Source organism: Canis lupus, chromosome 19, assembly GCF_011100685.1.
Source record: "Canis lupus familiaris isolate Mischka breed German Shepherd chromosome 19, alternate assembly UU_Cfam_GSD_1.0, whole genome shotgun sequence".
Lineage (NCBI taxonomy): Eukaryota > Metazoa > Chordata > Mammalia > Carnivora > Canidae > Canis > Canis lupus.
Genome location: NC_049240.1, coordinates 11,480,666 through 11,502,174, shown reverse-complemented (window position 1 = coordinate 11,502,174; position 21,509 = coordinate 11,480,666). Strand labels below are relative to the sequence as shown.

Below are 21,509 nucleotides of genomic sequence, written 5' to 3'. Positions count from 1 at the left end.
ATGTCAAGAAAACCTACTGTGCAGTGTGCTTAGGGAATGGTCCCTCTCTTGCTGACTGACAGCTATTCAATAGAGAAAAGAGCCGCAGAGAGATGCCGATACGTATTAAGCTTACTGAAGAGAATAAGCTTTGTATTTCAAAATGTCACTTTTCTTAGAGTTCAGTGGGAGTGAGTAGCTATAATAAGGTAATTTCTAGCGGGAACCATACTGTAGTTCATTGTATAAATAATTGATTTGATCAGCTGAAATTATTGTGCCTAGTCCTGAATGACCTTTCAGATGAATTGCTGGGTTTTCACTACAAAGGCAACCAGAGCTTATAGTACGATATCAAAAAAAAAAAAAAAAATCCATATACAGTAGTTTTCTATAAAAAGAAAGGGTATTTACATGGCATTATTTCCTTAGAATAGCTAAAATATGATCAGTTATTTCCCTGTGTACAAGTAGAGATGGCATATCTTGGGTTTTATTTTTATGTTCAAGGTCAAACACTACAGTGAATTATTTCAACCGTGTCTTATACATGAATGTTTTAAAGAATATGTTACAAAATCAAACAGAAACAAAAGCATAAATATGATTACACCACAGGGAGAGGTTTTTCTCTTTATAAGATGAGAACTTATCATTATAATATCTTAAGAGAATAGTTTCTTTTAGAAAATTAATAAACACACTTGAAATTCTACACAATGATAGAGTTTAATTAATCTCACCATTGCCTCATCTCTTACTTCTTTATGTCCCAATCCTTATTATAATGTTTCACTGATGTCTGTTTAAATAAACTATATATTCTCTTTCTAGTCAGCAATTTTGCATAATTAATCACATTATGCCTTTCCTTCAATGCTCATTTAACGCAATTGCTTATTTTACATTATAGAACATTACTGATCATTGTTAAATATTATCCAAATAATACTAATTTAAAGACTTAAAAATATTCATTCTGAGTCCCCTTATTCCCTATTTCATACTTCCACTCCCCATGTGTAACCATGATCAAATTGATTGTCCATTTTCTTAAGCATAGATCTGTATCTTTTATCCATACATATATATATATTCAACTATATCTATATGAAAACATTCAATTATATATACACAGAGCTACCTTTCTACATGTCTACACAGATATCAATTTTAACACAAAACAGGTCATTCTGTGCATACTTTTCAGAATTAGTATATATATTAATATATATCTCTTAAATACCTTTTTCTCTTTTCATAATATAGTTTTAATTATGGAAGTTATATATGTACAAAGTAAAAATTTTGACAGTATAGAGTGAAATTATAACTTGACTACCCATATACTTCTATGTCATATATCAGAGATTCCTGTTTCAAAATTTTTAAATATATCTACCTACTTCTTGTTAGTAGTTGCCTGTTATTTCATTGGTGGTTATAGTGACTTTGGATATACTGTTTTTTTCTGTCATCTTATTTTTCCTATTTCCTACTTGTGAGTTTTTCAGTAATGTTTTTAAAGATTTTATTTATTTATTCATGAGAGACACACAGAGAGAGGCAGAGACACAGGCAGAGGGAGAAGCAGGCTCCATGCAGGGAGTCCGATGTGGGACTCGAACCCGGGTCTCCAGGATCACGCCCTGGGCCAAAGGCAGGTGCTAAACTGCTGAGCCATCCAGGGATCCCCCAGTTTTTCAGTAATTTTTTTTAAGTATTCTACCCACATCCTGAATCACGACGTTCATAGTTAAAATCAGGCTGTAAAAAAGCACACTTCCACAATGGAAATGGCCTGATTAGTGGACAAAATGCCGATTTAGATGTTGAATTATCAGACCTTACCTCATGATTGTAGTTTCATATAAGCCTAATTTCCAGCATCCTGCCCATGTGAAAGTGTAAATCTACTTTATTCAATAATGTAGTATTTGCTTACACTTTTGGGCTCCAGGAGCACCAAAGGTCGGCTATGATTGAGGGCACCAATATTTTGGTGAAATACGGGTAAAATCGATAATAGAATTATCCAGTATTGGAATTCTAGAAAGGTTCCATAGACATATATTTGGCATTATCAGTGGAAAAATATATGTTTTTTTTTATCAATTCTTACATTTCTGGTCCACATTTTTAATTTTATCTGAGAATAGCTCTGCCATTTGAATTTGAGAAAGGATATGTAACCTGCAGAATTTACCGTTACTTATTATTCCTCACAGCAGGGGGATGTCATTTAGCTAGGCAAAATCTGAATGCTAGCCCTTTTAAAAGATTTGCTTCTGTTTTAAATAGCTAGTTCTTTAAATTCTCCACAAATATGACCTGACCCTATTTAACTCAAATCCTCATTTTAAGCCACCATACTCTACCTACACTAGTGATCTAACATTGACTCCAGGGAACAAAATAGTTTTCAATTGCAGTCCTTCAAATAGGCTGCTCTTTGTTCAGAGGGCTGCCCATTGGGCCAATGCCTTTCACTTAGCTAAATGTGTTGGGTCTTTAGCCTCCAGTTATGAGGTCAAATCTGAGTCCAGACTGCTAACACTAATGTCCTCCCCACCCCATGTCTGGCTAGCTAAAAAAATTGCACACAATTCATGTGAATTATAAGCTCTGTGAAGTGAAAGCTGTCATTATATAGCCACTTCTTGACACAATGCTCTATAAATATTTGTTGGTTGAAAAAGAAGGGAATGAGCTTTTTCACAACGGGTTTGCCACCAGAACACAGGTGTTGTGAAAACCACCACTAAACCTAAACCAAAATGGGAAAGCAAAAGACTCACATCAACATTGTAGTCATTGGACATGTAGATTCGGGCAAGTCTACTACTACTGGCCATCTGATCTACAAATGTGGAGGGATCGACAAAAGAACTATTGAAAAATTTGAGAAGGAGGCTGCTGAGATGGGTAAAGGTTCCTTCAAGTATGCCTGGGTCTTGGATAAACTGAAAGCTGAACGTGAGCGTGGTATCACCATTGATATCTCCCTGTGAAAATTTGAGACCAGCAAGTATTATGTGACCATCATTGATGCCCCAGGACACAGAGACTTTATCAAAAACATAATTACGGGCACATCTCAGGCTGACTGTGCTGTCCTGATTGTGGCTGCTGGTGTTGATGAATTTGAAGCAGGTATCTCCAAGAATGGGCAGACCCGTGAGCATGCCCTTCTGGCTTACACACTGGGTGTAAAACAACTAATTGTTGGTGTTAACAAAATGGATTTTACTGAACCACCCTACAGCCAGAAGAGACACGAGGAAATCGTTAAGGAAGTCAGCACCTACATTAAGGAAATTTGCTACAACCCTGACATAGTAGCATTTGTGCCAATTTCTGGTTGGAATGGTGACAACATGCTGGAGCCAAGTGCTAACATGCCTTGGTTCAAGGGATGGAAAATCACCCATAAAGATGGGAAAGCTAGTGGAACCACACTGCTTGGATCTCTGGATTGCATCCTGCCACTAACTCGTCCAACTGATAAGCCCTTGCATCTGCCTCTCCAGGACGTCTACAAAATTGGTGATATTGGTACTGTCCCAGTGGGTCGAGTGGAGACTGGTGTTCTTAAGCCTGGTATGGGGGTCACCTTTGCTCCAGTCAGTGTTACAACTGAAGTAAAGTCTGTTGAAATGCACCATGAAGCTTTGAGTAAGGCTCTTCCTGGGGACAGTGTGGGCTTCAATGTCAAGAACGTATCTGTCAAAGATGTTTGTTGTGGCAACATGGCTGGTGACAGCAAAAATGACCCACCAATGGAAGCAGCTGGCTTCATGGCTCAGATGATTATCCTGAACCATCCAGGCCAAATCAGTGCTGGATATGCACCTGTGCTGGATTGTCACACAGCTCACATTGCTTACAAGTTTGCTGAACTGAAGGAGAAGATAGATCATCATTCTGGAAAAAAAGCTGGAAGATGGTCCCAAGTTCTTGGAATCTGGAGATGCTGCCATTGTTGATATGGTTCCTGGCAAACCTATGTGTGTTGAGAGTTTCTCTGGCTGTCCTCCTCTGGGCCGTTTTGCTGTTTGTGACATGAGACAGACGGTTGCTGTGGGTGTGTCATCAAAGCGGTGGACAAGAAGGCAACTGGAGCTGGCAAAGTCACCAAGTCTGCCCAGAAAGCTCAGAAGGCTAAATGAATATTATCTCCAATACCTGCCACCCCAGTCTTAATCAATGGTGGAAGAATGGTCTCACAACTGATTGTGTCAATTGGCCAGTTAAGTTTAATATAAAAGACTGGTTAATGATAACAGTGCAGCATAAATGCATCTGCATCCTTTCAGAAGGAAAGGAGATTTTGTGGACCATTTGGGTGGGTGTGTGTGTGTGTGTGTGTGTGTGTGTGGCAGTTTTAATTTATTAGTTTTTAAAATCAGTACTTTTAATAGAAACAATTGACCAAAAATCTGTCACAGAATTTTGAGACCCATTAAAACAAAAGTTTAATGAGAAAAAAAAAAAAGGAATGAATGTTGAAAGGAGAAGAAAGGAAGAAAGACAACCAGATATTAGAGCATGTAATTATGACAGCAAGAGACTGAATATACAAATAAACCATAGCCAGACAATCTATGACAATAGAATTCTGACCTAGAAGTCCAGGAGACCAAATCACAACCTTTGCCATGATGTACTTAGAGCAATCAAGACTTGGTGAACAACTGCCAAATTTCATATTTTTGCCCCCATTTTCAACTCAGAAAAAACAAACAAACAAACAAACAAACAAAAAATAAATAAAACCACCAAAAAGTTAAGTGTGTGTTTTCTCCATTGTCAGCAACATCCAATCAGGACATACCCAGAGCTTTCCAGTTTTTTCACTATAAAGCTTTGCCACTCCATGCCTGCCAAACTTGGTGATGGTAGCAGACTCCCTTGCTATAGTAATCACTGAATCAATATCCTCTCTTTGTTCTCATGTGGTTGGCCTTTTAAAATTTCCACAACAGAATTTTGTATTCTGTAGAAATATAAAATATGGGAACATGACCTACTCTGATAACCACATAAAAGTCATATATATGTTGTGACCAAGATGATAAGTTAGCAGAGATTTGTTCTTAAATTCCATATTGAAGAATCTGTGACAGTTGGCTGGTAGTATGGAAATATTTGAGGACTATTATTTTTAATGTTTTAAAATATGTTTATTAAGCATTAAGTATTATTTCTTTCATTAATAGCTTTCTAGATTATTGGTTTAGCTGTGTGGTCATGGTCTAAATAATAAGTAGCCCTTGCTTTATTTTTTAAATTTTTAAAAAAGATTTTATTTTATTTATTCATGAGAGACAGAGAGAGAGGCAAAGGGAAAAGCAGGCTCCATGCAGGGAGCCCCACGTGGGACTCGATCCCAGGTCTCTAGGATCACGCCCCGGGCTGAAGGTGGCACTAAACCGCGGAGCCACCAGGCTGCCCAAGTAGCTCTTGCTTTAACTGTTCAGTTCAAAGTATTTTGAATACTCAGAAATATTAAAGTATTGCTAGTATGTGTCATAAGCTGTTTAACTTTATAAATGTTGAACTTTTATAAATAAATGTGTTAACTTAATAAAGCAAATAAAGTTAATGCATCCTCAAAATAACCAGTTGCTAATAATTTTTATAAGTTCATTCAACAAACTTACATTCATCAGTGCTTTTTAAGAAATTTAGGTGCTTTTTAAGAGATTTGCTCTCTAAGAAGGAAGATAAAATCCACAAGAAATGCATATGTGATGAATTATATTAATTGAAGTATAAAAAATCTATACAACTTGAGGTAATATGATATTTTCTATTAGGATAATTAAATGAATCAGGAATGGTGTTTTAACCTGTTGTCTTAAAGGTAAGTTCTTTTTTTAAAGGAAGTATTTTTAAATTGGTTAGTAGAGTCTGAGTAGAAGGAAGTAACAGAAAAGCATAAAACCAAGAACAAAATCACAGATAGGAAATAGGTAGTCTGGATAACTCTGAGTGAATATTTGCAGAGTAGTTAAAAGGCAGTTTCAGTAGAATATAGGTCTCGTAAAGGCAATAGTGCAGTTAAAAGCTTGGAAACATAGGCTAGATTCAGATTGTAAAAGTAAGCACTTATTATAAATTATTATAATAGACTGAACAGGCTGATATTGTAGAGTGGGTTATTCATAACCATTCTACTTTTATTGTATCTTGTACTTCTTTGTGGTAGAGGTTATAAAGCTAAAGACTACATTTCCCAGACTCACTTCTAATTCAGTGCCAATGTTGACCTGGCCTCCTCTAAGCAGAAATAGCCATACGCATTTGGAGGGTTGTTGTTTTGCAATCTTAAGTACCTGGGGGAGAGAATTTGAAACTGGTCTCCATACTAAGAGGGCAGGAGAGAGCAAAGAAAGTCCCAGAGCACTGCGCTTTGGTTGGTGGCAGTTCTAATAAACAAGGGAACTCAACATGAAATTTGTCATGGGCATCCACAAGATAAGTAGATCCCCACACTGCCCACCTAAACTTTAGGAGTTTATATAGATGCCTTAACAGAGTTTAATGTTGTATACCATTCGGATGGTCTCAGTATCACATTACTGTCTCAAGGTTGTGTCTTTGAGATGGCAGCTAGTATGGGAATAGTATGTTGGTTATCATTCCAAGGTGAAGGGGGGCGGGGGGAGAAGGAGCCTCTGATTGCCTGTGTCCAGCTTTCAGGTTACCTGACAGTCAAATTATCTCCATGACCTCCTCCAAGTTTCATCTCTCGCATTGTTACACCCATCATGTTTGTTGTGTTACATAGTGTACTCTGAGTGGTCAGCAAGGGGTTCTGTTAACATGGGGATGACTTGGTTGGTAGCTGTCTGGCCGCACTGGAGACAGATATCACAGCAACAATATAGGTGCATGCAAGAAAAAAAGTAGATTGATGTAATGATTCCCAAAATAAGTTACATTTTTTTTCCCACTAAAAGCCCCATGATTCAAATCACTGATTTATTAAGGCCCCTAGGCTATGGTTCAGATTACTCAAGGCATTCACTTTTGTCCTTATGTTAATAAGGCTGATATATTAACAGACTCATCAGGGATTGACACAATACTCTGCTTCAATAGTGGCACAGGTGCCTTCTCGCAAGGCAGTGATAATGTCCAAAGAAGGCCACACTCTTCTGGAAGACAGCTTTTCTCAATTAGAGACATTTCAGTGTTCAGTAAAGACAGGCTTTGTCAGCTATCATTTAGTGCTTGCTGAGTGAATTTAGTAAAGGCTTCAATGTGTTCTGTAATATCCTGCAGGCCAATGGAGGGAACAAAGGAACACAAATTGCAATAGTGGAAAAGAGAACATGCCCATCTGGCCTTGAGGAAAAGGAGGCTGGCAATTTCTGTTACCATGGGGTGGATTCTCCCCTGTGCCTAGGGTGCAGTAGCCCAACCACCCAGGTTGAAGCCATGGCTAAAGCTATGTGCCACACAAGCACTGGGTCCTGTTCAGGGATACTCAGTAAAAACCTGGGTGGCACAACCAGTCAGTGTCAAACCGATTGTTCTCCTTTATTGCAACAGAATGACTGAATTGTTCCAATGATATCCATCTGATTTCCCTGGTATAACTTGGTTGGTTGTGTTTCAAGTGGGTTTTTGTTTGTTTTTGTTTCTGTCTTTTTAGTTCTTGGTTCTTAGCATAGGGGTGTGTGAGTACTCAAATGTCCGTAACCTGAAGTAACCTAGATAAACCAATCCCAAATCTGAGGGTATTCATTCATGTCTCTGATGATGGCATTTTCAGGACCCAGTCAGTAGTTTGATAGGTTGTCTGTGTAGTTCGATTGACAGGAAAAGAATACCTATAAGCAGTACTTTTTTTTCGTATAAGCAGTATTATTGAGAGTATATACTATGGGCCAGATTTTTTGGATCATATCAGTAGTATCAGATGAATTAAGAGTATTAGTTCTTGCTTGTTCTTCCTTAAGGTACTGCTTTGGTGTCTTCTAATACCTTTCCTGGAGTAGTGTTACCCACCATAACAATCCTGATAAACCAGAAAGGTGCAGTTGTCTAGATATACCCAATAGTTGGATCGATTCCCTTGTTGGACATATGAGTGGACCCACCACAGAAAGGCATTTCCATCAGATGTCCATCTTGTCCATCAGACACCACAACAGTAACAGAAGTCTAAGAGCAAAAAGAGAAGCATTTAGTAGGAAATTATATGAGGTCTTCCCCTTCTATAAGAATTATGCTTGTGGCCTGTTCCTGACATGTTAATGTGGCTGTAGCTTGACTTGGTTGTCTATACCATACATGTTGGCTGGAGGAGGCAGTGCTATTAGGTAGGAGAAGATAGACTGGGGACAAGACATGCCAGACCAGGACTCCTACCCTTTTCCCTCTTTCAATGATGTGTATTTCATTCCAGGTATGTGTTTCAACAAGTCAGGCTTATAGTAGGACAATGGGATCCCAGTGGAGATCGAATAATTCTCCCTCACCCAGGGTTATGAGGTAACTCATCCATCAGTGGGATGTCTCACTGCAAATGCTACTACATAAAGCCTTTCCCAGGAGTGATGAGCCTTGGTATTCTCAGCAGCATAGAATATTGATCCACAGGAGAGTCAGGGCAATGGCAATCTCTCATGATTCCATACCTCTATGGTATTGGATATCTCAGCAGGTCTCCCCAGTGTGGCAAATGGGGCAACAGCCCCATGTTTAATCATTCAAATATATTCAATCCTGGGATAGTATTTTAACCCACCATTCCAAAGTGGTTGTACTTGTTACTAATTTAATCTGCTCCATTAATATTTCATTCCTCCTTTCTGTTAAGACTGCTGCCTGTGAGTCATAGGGGAGATGGAGCCTCCATTCCATGGCATGTTTTTTTTTTCTTTTTTTGCCTAGTCTTGCATATCATAACCAATAAAATGTGATCCCTCATCACTGTCTATCCAACAAGGCTATCCATACATTATACTCAGTTTCTCTAATCCCCTAATGATGGCAGGCTGGTTTGCATAGGGACAGGGGAACGTTTATATTGGGCCAGATTCAGCATCCGCCTAAAGTCTGGCATTTTCAGAAAACCTACTTGCAGGGAGGGGGCCAATATACTCAATTTGTGAATCCCTTACTAGTTGGGAACTTTGGTGGATGGCCCCAGGCTCCTTTGGCAGTTGTCTTGGGCATTGTTTAAAATACATAGGACATACTGTTATTGCAGGAACCAAGTCACTGTCTTTCAAGGACAATCTGGCATCCTTGGCAATACATCATCCCACTTAGGCACTACAGTGACCTCTCTTCCCATGCACCAAATCTGCTGTCTCACTGAAGTTGCTAGGGCTTGTACCTGAGTTCAGGCATCAGCTTCCTCATTGCCAGAGGGTATCAGGACCTTATCAGCTGGGATGTGGAAAACAGTGAGGACTGTTGCAGGTGAACCCCAGTATCTTTTCACATTCCTGACCCCACAAGGGGCTTCTTCATAATAATCTATTGTCAAGCCATAGAGTCAATCCCTTTAGGACAACCCAGCTATCAGTGCAAAGGGTTAATGGCCAGGGCTCATGAGTGATCACCAGTCAAACAGCTCCGAGTTTAGCCCACTGGCAGCTGTGGTTTGTTTGTGTTTCCATCTAGATTGTATCAGTGCAGGGCTGAATAGCAACTGCAGTCCATATGGGTGGATTGCTCCAACTAGACACATCTGTATACCAGGCATCAGCAGGAATTTCCCCCATTCCCCTTCTACAGGCTGCAGGGACTACCAGAGGAATAGGGGCAGGGGCATTTGGAGAATCTACATGTTCTACTAAACCTAGTAATGCTTGCATTTCTAAAGACAGCGGGCTGGCAGACAGGATGCTGCTCCTATGTTGTAATGGCATGCTACTTAGTCAAAGTGGGAGTTTGAGCCATAGCAGAAGTGGTCATATTCTTCACCCACCCCCGAGAGGAAGGGAAGGTCTTAATATCATCTGTTGTTTCTTTGTGAGAGGTTCTTTCTCAAGGAACATGGTGTACATTGCTAGGAACCATTGCTCTATGTAGGTAAATGGGGTTTCTGCCTTCTTCTAAAGCTGGTCCAAAAAATCCTCGGGGTACTCTCTCCCTGTGTTGTCTCTGCCACAGTGCCTGACCTGTACCTTCTAGAGTCACAGGTATAATTAACTCAAATGGTAGCCCTGCTTGGGAGATGCCCAGAACTTTAATCTACTTCACTAGTATTTCTGCTTTTTCAAAGGCATTTTGCCACTCTGATCCCCAGTCCCATGCGTGCCCTTTCTTTACCAGGTGGTATAGGGGGATGGAGGCATTGTGCCTGGTGGGGAATAAAAGTCATCCCAAACCCATAATTTCTACAAAAGCTTGTACCATTGTCATGTCCTTAGTGATTAGATAGGTTTATTCCTTATTGACAACTTCTGGGTCTACATATATCTTATCTTATTATACAACTCATAGAAACTTTATGGTGATACAGGGCATTGAATTTTCATCCGGTTCACCAATCATCCTTTCCTTTGCAGATGTTTTAGTAAAGTCTTCAGAATGTTCCAAAGCAGAAGCAAGTCTACATATGTCAATGTTATATCATTAATGTAGTGGGCCCATTTTACTGATATGGGGAAAGAGAACAAGGACAGATTTTGGGCTACCATCCCGTGACATATTCTGGGGCTCTGTGTACCTTGCGGCAACACTTGAAAGATCCATTGTTGTCCCTCCCACATGAAAGGAAATTAATTTTATGACTTAGCAACCAGGGGTATTCTGAGAAAAACATGTGCTAAGTCCAGGATATCATGACACACTCCTAGGATCATGGTCAAGGTATCTAAGATGGTGGCAGTTTGTGACATAGACACATGGATGAGGAGAATGGCCTTGTTCAATTCTCAGTAGTCCATGGTCATCCATCATGAGCCATCTAGGTTTTGTACCAACTGTAACAGGCCATTGAAAGCACTATGAGCAGGGACTACAGTACCTACTCAGTTCAGTTCTTGGGTAGTTTCTCCTATTTCTCTAGGACTCTCAGGTAATATATATCTGTTTGACAGTTACCACTCTTCCCAGGATGGTAGGCTTCCTGTTTCTTGGTTGGTATTTCCTCTCCACCCTGATTTGATGACTCTTACCTGGAGGCAGAACTCACTGATAGAGGTTTGCAAAGTTTGGCTTTGTAGGATGCCCAGTTTGTTTTCTGGTATTGGGGAAATAAAAACTTCCTCATATTCTCATGAGGGAGAATGCCCAAACTGCTACAACAAAGGGACCTCTCTGACCATAACCATTTGACTTCTATAGTCATAGATGGTGCTAAGAGGACAAGAAAACCCAAGAAATGCCAGGATTACCATGTATTAGAGTACATTTGGCTCCAATATCCATTACTTTGTGTCTATTTCTAGGAAACCAATGAATAGTGAGCTCAGTGTGGGGGCTTCTGGTCGCCCACAGTGGCCTGGAGGCAGTCTTGGCCTGCCTCCTATACCTGGACTTGGGAGGCACCCACCCAAAATAGAACTGGATCCCTGAGGCCTCTGTTGGAGCAGGTGGAGCACTAGACAGAGTAGGGACAGGCCTGAACTATTGTTCCATTTGGGGGCCTTTCCACAGACCAATCAACATAGCACTGAGCTGCTGGTCTAGCTTTCCAGGTGGAGTTCTGGCAGTTAAGAGGTCAAAAATATTTGCTTTCAGGCTACTTTTTCTGGACCCTTTATAGCCAATTACAATAGCCTTTTGGCTTCTCCAGTTTCCTGTCTGTCTAGAGTCTTCCCCACAGCCCATACCATTCCCAGGATTTTTTAGTTTTTCTCAGATTAGCAATGGACTGCCCAACATCATAAATGGTCTTAGTCCACAACTAGGATTAGCATGGATAACAGCATTCTCTAATGCATTCTGTACTAGAGTAACAGCTTTCATTCCTGCAGTGGATGTGGCTGGGTCAGGGCCTTCAAACACAGGGCATAGATGGCTTATCTCATTCCCAACTCTCTAAGAATTTATGGTATCTCCTCTGTTGATTTGTAGTGTCCCACACACCCAGGGAGATCCTCCTCATTGATCCAAGCCTCTGTGTAGGCTAGAATAATAACTATAAGGAAGTAGGAATAATTTTCTGAGTGCCATGCATGCAGGCATTGCCAGAGGGCAGGGCATGTTGTGATCTGGCTCACATTTTTTTTTTCTTCTTGACTGGTGAGAGAAATGCCATCACCCCACACTAACTACGCCAAGATACTTTTCCTCCCCTTTTCCTGGAACTTGGCAGTTATGTCAGTATATTTTCTCATCATGAACATTTCCTGACCTAGGGGCTGACCTATTGGTTGAAGTTGTTGCTGGTTTTTTTTTGTGTGTGTTTGTTTGTTTTGTTTTGTTTTGTTTTTTACATTCCTCTGTAGGGTTTGGATGGCACGCTAGGGGGTGGGCAGCTTGAGACACTTCATCTATTTTACTGTCAATCACTGCAGCAGCATCCTCTTTATTCTCATCACTTTCCCAGGCATTCCACCTCTTAGTGTACTAACCAGGCTTCGTCACAGGCGCTGGAACCTTATTCTACAGCAGCTTGTACCTTTCTAGCTTTGCAAACCCATGTGCTAAGATTGCAAATTTATTATCTTCTTCTCCCACCTTGTCTCAGCTTTCTTCTAATTTTTTTAACAGGAGTTTCAGTCTCTAGTTGGACATCAGTGGCTAGCGGAACTGCCCACAGCTCAGTGTGGTAACCATTTGTTTTCTTTTGCCATAGTGCAAAAATGCAGTTCTTCAAACAATACATGTCTAATGAGACCAACTGGTATTTTTGGGGTGTCACTGTATTTACATAGATATGTAATGTCATGTTATCTACAAATAGTGAGTTTTACTTCTTCCTTACCAATTAGGATGCCTTTTAAAATTGTTTATGTTGTCTAATTGCTGTGGCTAGGACTTCCAGTACTATGTTGAATAAAGTGTTGAGAGTGGACATCCCTGTCATGTTCCTGACCTTAAAGGAAAAGCCGTAAAGTTTTTACCATTTGAGTATGATGTTGGCTGTGGGTTTTTCATATAAAGTCTTTATTAAACCCTCTAGACCTACTTTGTAGAGGTTTTTTTTTTTATCATGAATGGATGTTATACCTTATCAAATGCTTTTTCTGCAACTATTGAAATTATCATGTGATTTTTATTTGTTCTCGTATTGCTATGACATATCATGTTGATTGTTTTGCAAGTATCGAACCACCCTTATTTACATCCTGGGAATAAATCCCACTTGATTGTGATATATGATTTTTTTAAATATATTGTTGGATTTGTTTGCTAATATTTTGTTGAGGATTTTTGCATTTATATTCATGAGAGATATTGGCCTGTAGTTCATTGTTGTTGTTGCTGTTGTGTCTACCTGGTTTTGGTATCAGGGTGATACTGGCCTCATAGAACAAATTTAGTTTTCCTTCTTCTACTTTTTGGAAGTTTGAGAAAAATAGGTATTAACTCTTCTTTAAATGTTTGGTAGAATTTGCCATCTGTTCCTGTATTTTGTTTTTGGGAGTTGATTGATTACTGATTCAATTTCATTGCTGGTAATTGAACTGGTCAAATTTTCTATTTCTTCCTGCTTTAGCTTTGGGAGTTTATATGTTTCTAGGAACTTATACATTTCTTCTACGTTGTCCAATTTGGGGGTACCTTTCTGGCTCACTAGGTAGTTTGAGCCCCACACTGGGCATAGACCCTACTTAAAAAAATAAAAAAATAAAGAAATAAAAACAAATAAGTTGTCCAATTTTTTGGCATACAAATTTTCATAAAGTTCTGTTACAATTGTTTGTTTTTCTGTGGTGTTGGTTGTCATTTCTTTTCTTTCATTAATGATTTTGTTTATTTGAGTCCTCTCTCTGTCTCTCTGTCTGTCTCTCTTTTATGAGTCTGACTAGAGGTTTATCAGTTTCACTGATCTTTTCAAAGAACCAGCTCCTGGTTTTATTGATCTGTTCTATTGTTTTTTAGTCTCTGTATCACTTATCTCTGCTCTAATCTTTATTATTTCCTGCCTTTTACTGTTTTTGGATTTTGCTTTTCTTCTTTCTAACTCCCATAGGAATACCGTTAGATTGTTTAGTTGAGATTTTTCTTGCTTCTTGAGGTAAGCCTGTATTGCCATAAACTTTTCTCTTAAAACCACTTTTGTTGCATCTCAAGGATTTTGGACCTTTGAGTTTTCATTTTTGTTTGTTTCCATGTATTTTTTTTATTTCCTCTTTGATTTCTTTATGAACCATCCATTGTTCAGTAGGATATTATTTAAGCTCCACATATTTGTGCTCTTTCCAGATTTTTTTCTTGTGATTGATTTTTTTTCAGTACTATGTTCAGAAAAGATGCGAAGTATGACTTCAGTTTTTTGGAATTTTTTTAAGATTTATTTTGTGGCCTAATATGCGATCTGTAATATGTAGGGATCATAATAATGTTATCTGTAATATGTAAGATATTTATATTGTTTACTATAATGTAAAACCATATGGGACTTTCACACTGAAAAGTACACTTTGAGGAAAAAATAAAGGAGACACAAGAAATGAAAGTTATGCTGTGTTCATACAGAAGATTCAAGTGTATTACTCCAATTTTGCCCAAATTAATTTATGTAATCAAATAATTTCTATAAAAATCTCTTCAGTATATTAAAAAGCTGATTCTAAAAATCATATGAAAATGCAAAAACTCATTAAAATAGTTAATTAGAAAAAAAACAAGTATGAGGATTTACAGTATCAGAGTTCAAGATTAAATCTTGAAGCTACCATAATTAGTGCAATGTAATATTGATGTAAAGATAGAAATAAATTTCATTGAAACAGAATAGATAGTCCACAAATAAATCCTCATATCTATGGTCCCTGAAAAACGTGTCAATTTAGTTCAATGGGGAAGTAAAGTTTTTTTTTTTTTTTTTTTTTTTTTTTTTTTTTAGATTTTGTTTATTTATTCATGAGAGACCCACAGAGAGAGGCAGAGACATAGACAGAAGGAGAAGCAGGCTCCTTGCAGGGAGCCCAATGAGGGACTCTATCCCAGGATCCTGGGATCACAACCTGAGCTGAAGGCAGATGTTCAACCATTGAGCTACCCAGGTGCCCCAGAAAGTAAAGATTTTTAAACTCAGAATTCCCAGTCTTTAATTCTAAGAAATCATATCTAGAAAACAATCCCTGGCTATATTTTTATTGAATTACTGCTTTCCTCTTGTTACTTAATAATGAAGCTTTCTGGTCTTCACTCTCACCTTCACATGTCAAATTACAGATACAAATAGAAAGTGATATAATCTAAATTTAACTCCTTAACTCTTCATTTAATTATTTGAATTTTCTCAAATATCTTTGAAGTGTCTTTAAAGAGAACTCCAAAAATGTCTTCTCATCTTTGTCTAGCTATGTATAATTTACCAGACAAGCGACATCTAGTAAATGATGCAAATATTGTATCAAATGAAATTTTTTTAAGAGACAAATTTATTCTCCATAGGTTTCTACTGATTACTTAGTCTAGATAGGTTATATAAAATTTTGAAACTCTTCTTATCTTGTTTTTTTTGAAGATTTATTTATTTATTCATGAGAGACGCAGAGAGAGAGAGAGGCAGAGACACACGCAGAGGGAGAAGCAGGAACCCCGCAGGGAACCTAATGCGGGACTCAATCCTGGACCACCCCCCACCCCCCATCATGCCCTGAGCTGAAGGTAGATGCTCAACCCCTGAGCCACCCAGGCATCCTAAAACTCTCCTTATCTTTGAAATATTATTTTTCCTTATTTTTGATCCACTGATATATTGCTATCTTAAGTGTACTTGGTCCACCTATTTCATAATTTAACTTTATTAAATCTAAAAGCAAACTAAACTCAATGGTAATGCCAATTCTATGAAGCAAGTCCCCTAAAAAATACCATTAACATTTTGATATATTAACTTAGGAATGGATTCTACTCAGAACAAAAATGATAGAATTATAATCATTTGTTTGGGGATAAATAGGGTAATTTTTCAGTGATGAAACGTTAGAAAACTGTGTTTTTGAGAGATAGATATACTGTGTAATTTTAGAAATAATAAGACTAGTGAGCCTTCTGATTGGCCAAGATCATTGTTTTGTTATATAATTAAGACATTGCTAACGTAATTGAACATTCTCAAAAAAACAATAGTCTCTGCTTGCAAGATCACTGCCAACGTGATACAAAAGCACTTTTTGAAAATAAGTGTCATGCTAAAACCAAGATAATTTTCAAAACATGGGATAATGTTCCCAAAACATGGGATAAAATACAGACTTCATTTTTATAATAAAAGGATGTTATATCACAAAATAATATGATCCTGTGTGAAGCAGGTGGTTAAGAAGCAAATAAATTACTAGCAGATTTCTAATTATAATACACTTTTAGTCTTTCATGATAAACAACAGATGTGTGTTTACGAAAATACATTATAGTAGAATCAGGTCAATAGAGTCTAAATGAAAAAGGCTTAATTTATCTGTACTCCCATTTGAATTCAAGGGGATGGCCTATTTAAAAGAGCCACCATTTAATGTAACGTAAGTTCAAAAGAGGTTTATTTAAATGAGCCAGTGAATACCTTTTCTATTAATTGTCTAAGTAGAAAGGAAGATAATTTCATAGTACAAACAGACATGGGAGAAAATAACAAATCAAAACAAAACACATTTGAATAGATGCAAAAAGGAGAATATTAAAAAATAACGGAGAGTCAAATCAAATCATCCTGTTTCCCAAAGATTGGTGGTATATTGAAATCTTTCACTGTTTAACTTTCTTTCTAACATTTAGTGACTTTAAAATTTATTTTGTCATTAATTCTTTGAATTTCAATACTTTTGGTAAAGAATGAAAATAACCTTTATTTTTAAGTACAAATAAAATGACCAAAATAATTTAAGCATTGGATTATTTTCTATATATAAGTTGTCATTATTGAAAGGATGAATTTGGGGTTCAAAATTGGATTAAAGATCCATTTCTGCCATTTGTGAGCTATGAAACACAGTAATATTTTAAATAGCTGTGTTCTCAAAAGCTAAGTACATATAATTTCAAACCCTATAATGTGCTTTAAAAAAGAAGCAATGATGAAAATCATCTCAGGTTTTAATTCATACTTCTCTATTATTTACATGTTATTAATATGTATTTTAAAGATTTGCATTGATGTTATCAAATACATAAGATTATTTAATGCATTGAATCATTCAGTAACTAAAGGTTAACTTAGGTCATATTTTTATATACACTTTTAATTTTTCTATCTCTGTTTTTCCACGTAGTATTTTATATGCATTATCTAGTCTTTTCTTGTTATTTGAATTAGCCTATAGTACTGTTACAATTTAGTATTGGTACAGTTCAGTGTAACTATTTGATATAGTCTTGCCTTTGAAAATGTATAATATAAATAGAGATATTTGGCATTTGCACATGTAAAACAGCTTCTATAATAAGTGGAGAATGGTTTTTGAAACCACACTTAGGTGCTTTAGAAGTTTAAAAACCATTAAAAACATATTTGAAGGGAATTCTTATGCATAGTTTCATGAAAGAGATTGAATTTAATCTGCACCTTTTTTTTCTAGTTATCTATTGCTATATAACATGCTACTTCAAGGTTGGTGGATCAAAAACAACCATTTTATGATATGCACAGATTCTGTGAAGCAAGTGTCCTGACAGGCACTATGGAGATGCCTTGTCTGCCCTTCGTGATATGATTTATGAGGCCACATCTTGGAACACTCAAATAGCCAAAGGGAAGATCATCTGGGGGCTTCTTCATTCCTGATTTGGCTGCATTGCCTGATATGCCTCAAAATCAGGATTCAGTTGAAACTGTCATCCGGAGTACCTGCATAAGGCTTGTCCATTTGACTTCAGCTTCTTACACTGTAGTGACTGGCTCTGAGAAGGAGATCCTGAGTGGGGATGTCAATAGAGCAAGCTTCCCAAGAGACCAAGGGAGAAGGCACATGGTTTTTAGAACCTGGTAGCTGAAGCCCCATAGCATCCCCTTTGCTGTTTACTGTTGGTCAAAGCAGACCCACGTTTAAGTTAAGGGTATCTTAAGTCAGAAACTGTAGGGGGTCTGAGACATTACCTACCTGTTACATAAATGAGTCAAAGATGATCCCTGTGTATTGGCCTTTATCTACTACACAGAAGGCTGGGACCCATTAGTTCAAAGGCTGCTAATGCCAAACTCAAAATTTTATACACCTAGTTGTTTTAAATATAACTCAAGTTAGCAGATATTTTAGCCATGTTGAAACCACCATGAGTACTGCATATCCCATGGAACTGTGCCCAAGATCTGCTAGCCTTAGAAATGACAAACTCTGGGGCTATGATGACCTCAAGCTGCTGTTGCCTTTGAATTCTCTGACCTAGAGACTCCCTATCATTGTGTTAAGAGATAACCATGTAGACAGGTGAGTCCCTTCTCTGATTTTCTTTGCTCCTGGGAGTTCTTGGTCTTCTTCCTTTTCTGGATAGTGGCCCCCATACTATTGCCTCTGGAGGCCTGACGCTGATAGCACCCCCCACCCCATGCAAACTCATCAAAACACAATTTAAACAAAGCTTGTTGTGTGCTACTGCCACCTCGTGGTCATATATTTCTCATCACTCAGCTTCCACATCTCTCAAAATCAGTTTATTCGAAGACAAGTCTGCCATAGTGTGTGTGTGTGTGTGTGTGTGTGTGTGTGTGTGTGTTGACAATAGACCCAAGGCTTTCTGGATCAAAGATAGACTCATAGCAAAATGCAGCAGCCATCAGCCCAATCCTCACAAAGTAATGTGATGAGAGCCAAACATTATTTGCATATGACATAGATTTGTGTTAAAAGGGAGAAACTCATGGGGATCCCTGGGTGGCGCAGCGGTTTAGTGCCTGCCTTTGCCCAGGGTGCGATCCTGGAGACCCGGGATCGAATCCCACGTCGGGCTCCCGGTGCATGGAACCTGCTTCTCCCTCTGCCTGTGTCTCTGCCTCTCTCTCTCTCTCTCTCTCTGTGACTATCATAAATAAGTAAAAAAAAATAATAATAAAAAAAGGGAGAAACTCTAAAATTTTGCTTCAGTAACTATATAGGAGCTGCACCTACCCATCTGCCCTCCAGAAAGAGAGAAATTACTTATTGAGCAAATCTCTTTGCGAGGAGGATGGGAAGGGGAGTTCCCTGGAATATAATCAAATGTCTCTAGAGAGGAAAAACAAAGGGCATATGCCTCCAAATCTCTCATAAAATTTTATATTTAGACTGTCTATAGTATCTAAGGCTTTTATGCAAACATCTTTGCAGTGCCCTTTGCTCACAAGGCCTCACCATGCAAAAACATTAAAATATTTAGGGGGAATTGTCTTCCAAGTAGTAGAGATCAACTTCTTAAGAAGGAGACACAGACAGACGGGTGCCTGGGTGGCTCAGCAGTTGATCTGCCTTCATCTTAGGGTGTGATCTCTGATCCCAGGTCTGGGGACTGAGCCCCACATCAGGCTCCCTGCAAAGAGTCTGCTTCTCCCTCTGCCTGTATCTCTGCCTCTCTCAATGTGTGTCTCATGAATAAATAAATAAAATCTTAAGAAAAGAAGACATAGCAGAAGGATAGCTGTCTAAGGTCTTGGCTAGGAAGATAGAGCTTGAGATGAGTCCTTTGTCTTGGACTCAAATCACTTGAAGACTTCATTCATATGAGTGGTGCATGGAATGTTATGGTTTGAAAGTTCTTCTCTCCTTGAACTGTTGACCAGAGTTCCTACACATGACTTCTCCATCTGTATTGACCATATAGGCTCATGAGTCTAAGAGGGAGCATCTCAATAGAGAGTTTGCTATAAGCAAAAGTTTCAAGAGAACCAGATGGAAGCTGCAATACTTTTTATGACCAACCTTGGAAATAATCTAGAATCACCTTTAAACTTAATTGATTGAACCAGTCGCAAGAATGACTAATATGCTACGGAAAGAAACAGGCATGAACCTCACTTACCAATGGGAGGAGTGCCAAAGTACTAGGCTCATATTTTAAAACTACCATAGTCTTGTGTTGGACGATGTTGGAAGCCTATCTCAAGTGGAATGTGTGAACAAGGTCCAAAGATATATGGGCAAAACTAGGCAAAAATCACAATATGTGTCAATTAGTTGTAGTCACATTTGATGAGAGACCAGGTATTAGGGTGGGAACATAGGGTAATAAAGTAATAACAAGTAATTATTGGGCAAGTAATCGGTATTCCTGCAAGCCAGGATATGTAGTTTTGTTTCTCTTTTAGGAAATGAAATTTGATATGACAAGAATTAATTTAGTTATTATAGGAAAAAGGAAAACTTTGTTAGACTATACTTGTATACTGATTTGTTTATTTACTTACTTATATTATTATTGTAAAGATTTAGCATAATCTTTACACTATCTCTCCAGTCTACCATGTCTGGGCTTTTAATAATTTTTTAGGTAATTAAAATATATCTTATGGCTATAAAGAAAAAAATTGAAGAAAACAATAGCATATCTTTTCCACAAAATTGTAAATAGTTCAAAGGGATAAAATTATAACTGGCCATTTATGTATACTTTAATTGCTTAATTATTCAAAAGACTCAGAAAAGTTGTTCTTATTACAGGGATTCATAGTAAATAATTTATAATAATCATCCCAATCAAGAAAGAGATAAACTAACATATTTTGGTCCCACAAACCAAGTGAGACACTTCACATAAGAGCACTGATTTAACTCTAACACCTATTCCACATACTAGTTCCATCATTTTAAAAATTGAAATAATAAACTTATATGCAGTAATCTTGAGGGACTTGCACTTGGTCCCATTGCTAGTTAGAGGCAGAATCAGAATTCAAACTCATGCCTCTTAGGCCTGAGCTTTTCTCCCACCATTTTTTTCTATCTGATATATAACATTAGGTAATTCAGTTGTCTCACATTATTTCTTTTGTATTTTGGTATGTATTGCCACAAATCAAGTCCAAGCTATAGAGTTAAATACTAAATTTGTTAGCTCAAGGATATAGAAATCATTTTCTTTTTCTTTTTTTTTCAAGTGTAGAATTTAATGATTTTCATCACTTACATAAAACAAACACCTGATGCTTGTCACAAGTGCCTTCCTTCATATCCATCATGTATTTAACCCATCTCCCACCCACTTCCCTCTAGAAACCCTCAGTTTGTTCTCTATAGTTAAGAGTCTGTTTTCTGTTTTGCAGAAGGTGTGATATACATATGTCTATACATGTGCATATACATACATATATATATATATATATATATATATATATATATGAATATTACTCAACCATAGAAAAGAATGAACTCTGGTCTTGTTCTTTCTTTTGAAAAGAGGTTATATCCTTTAGAAAAATTTCATCTTTTAAAAATACTAACTAAACACAAGATGATATAATTTTCCTTAAA

General features: G+C 37.7%; 1 pseudogene; it reads left to right on the top strand.

Annotated features, from left to right (window-relative positions):
• The first annotated feature begins 1,721 nt into the window (after window positions 1–1,721).
• LOC476083 lies at window positions 1,722–4,228 on the top strand (annotated as a pseudogene).
• The last annotated feature ends 17,281 nt before the right edge of the window (window positions 4,229–21,509 follow it).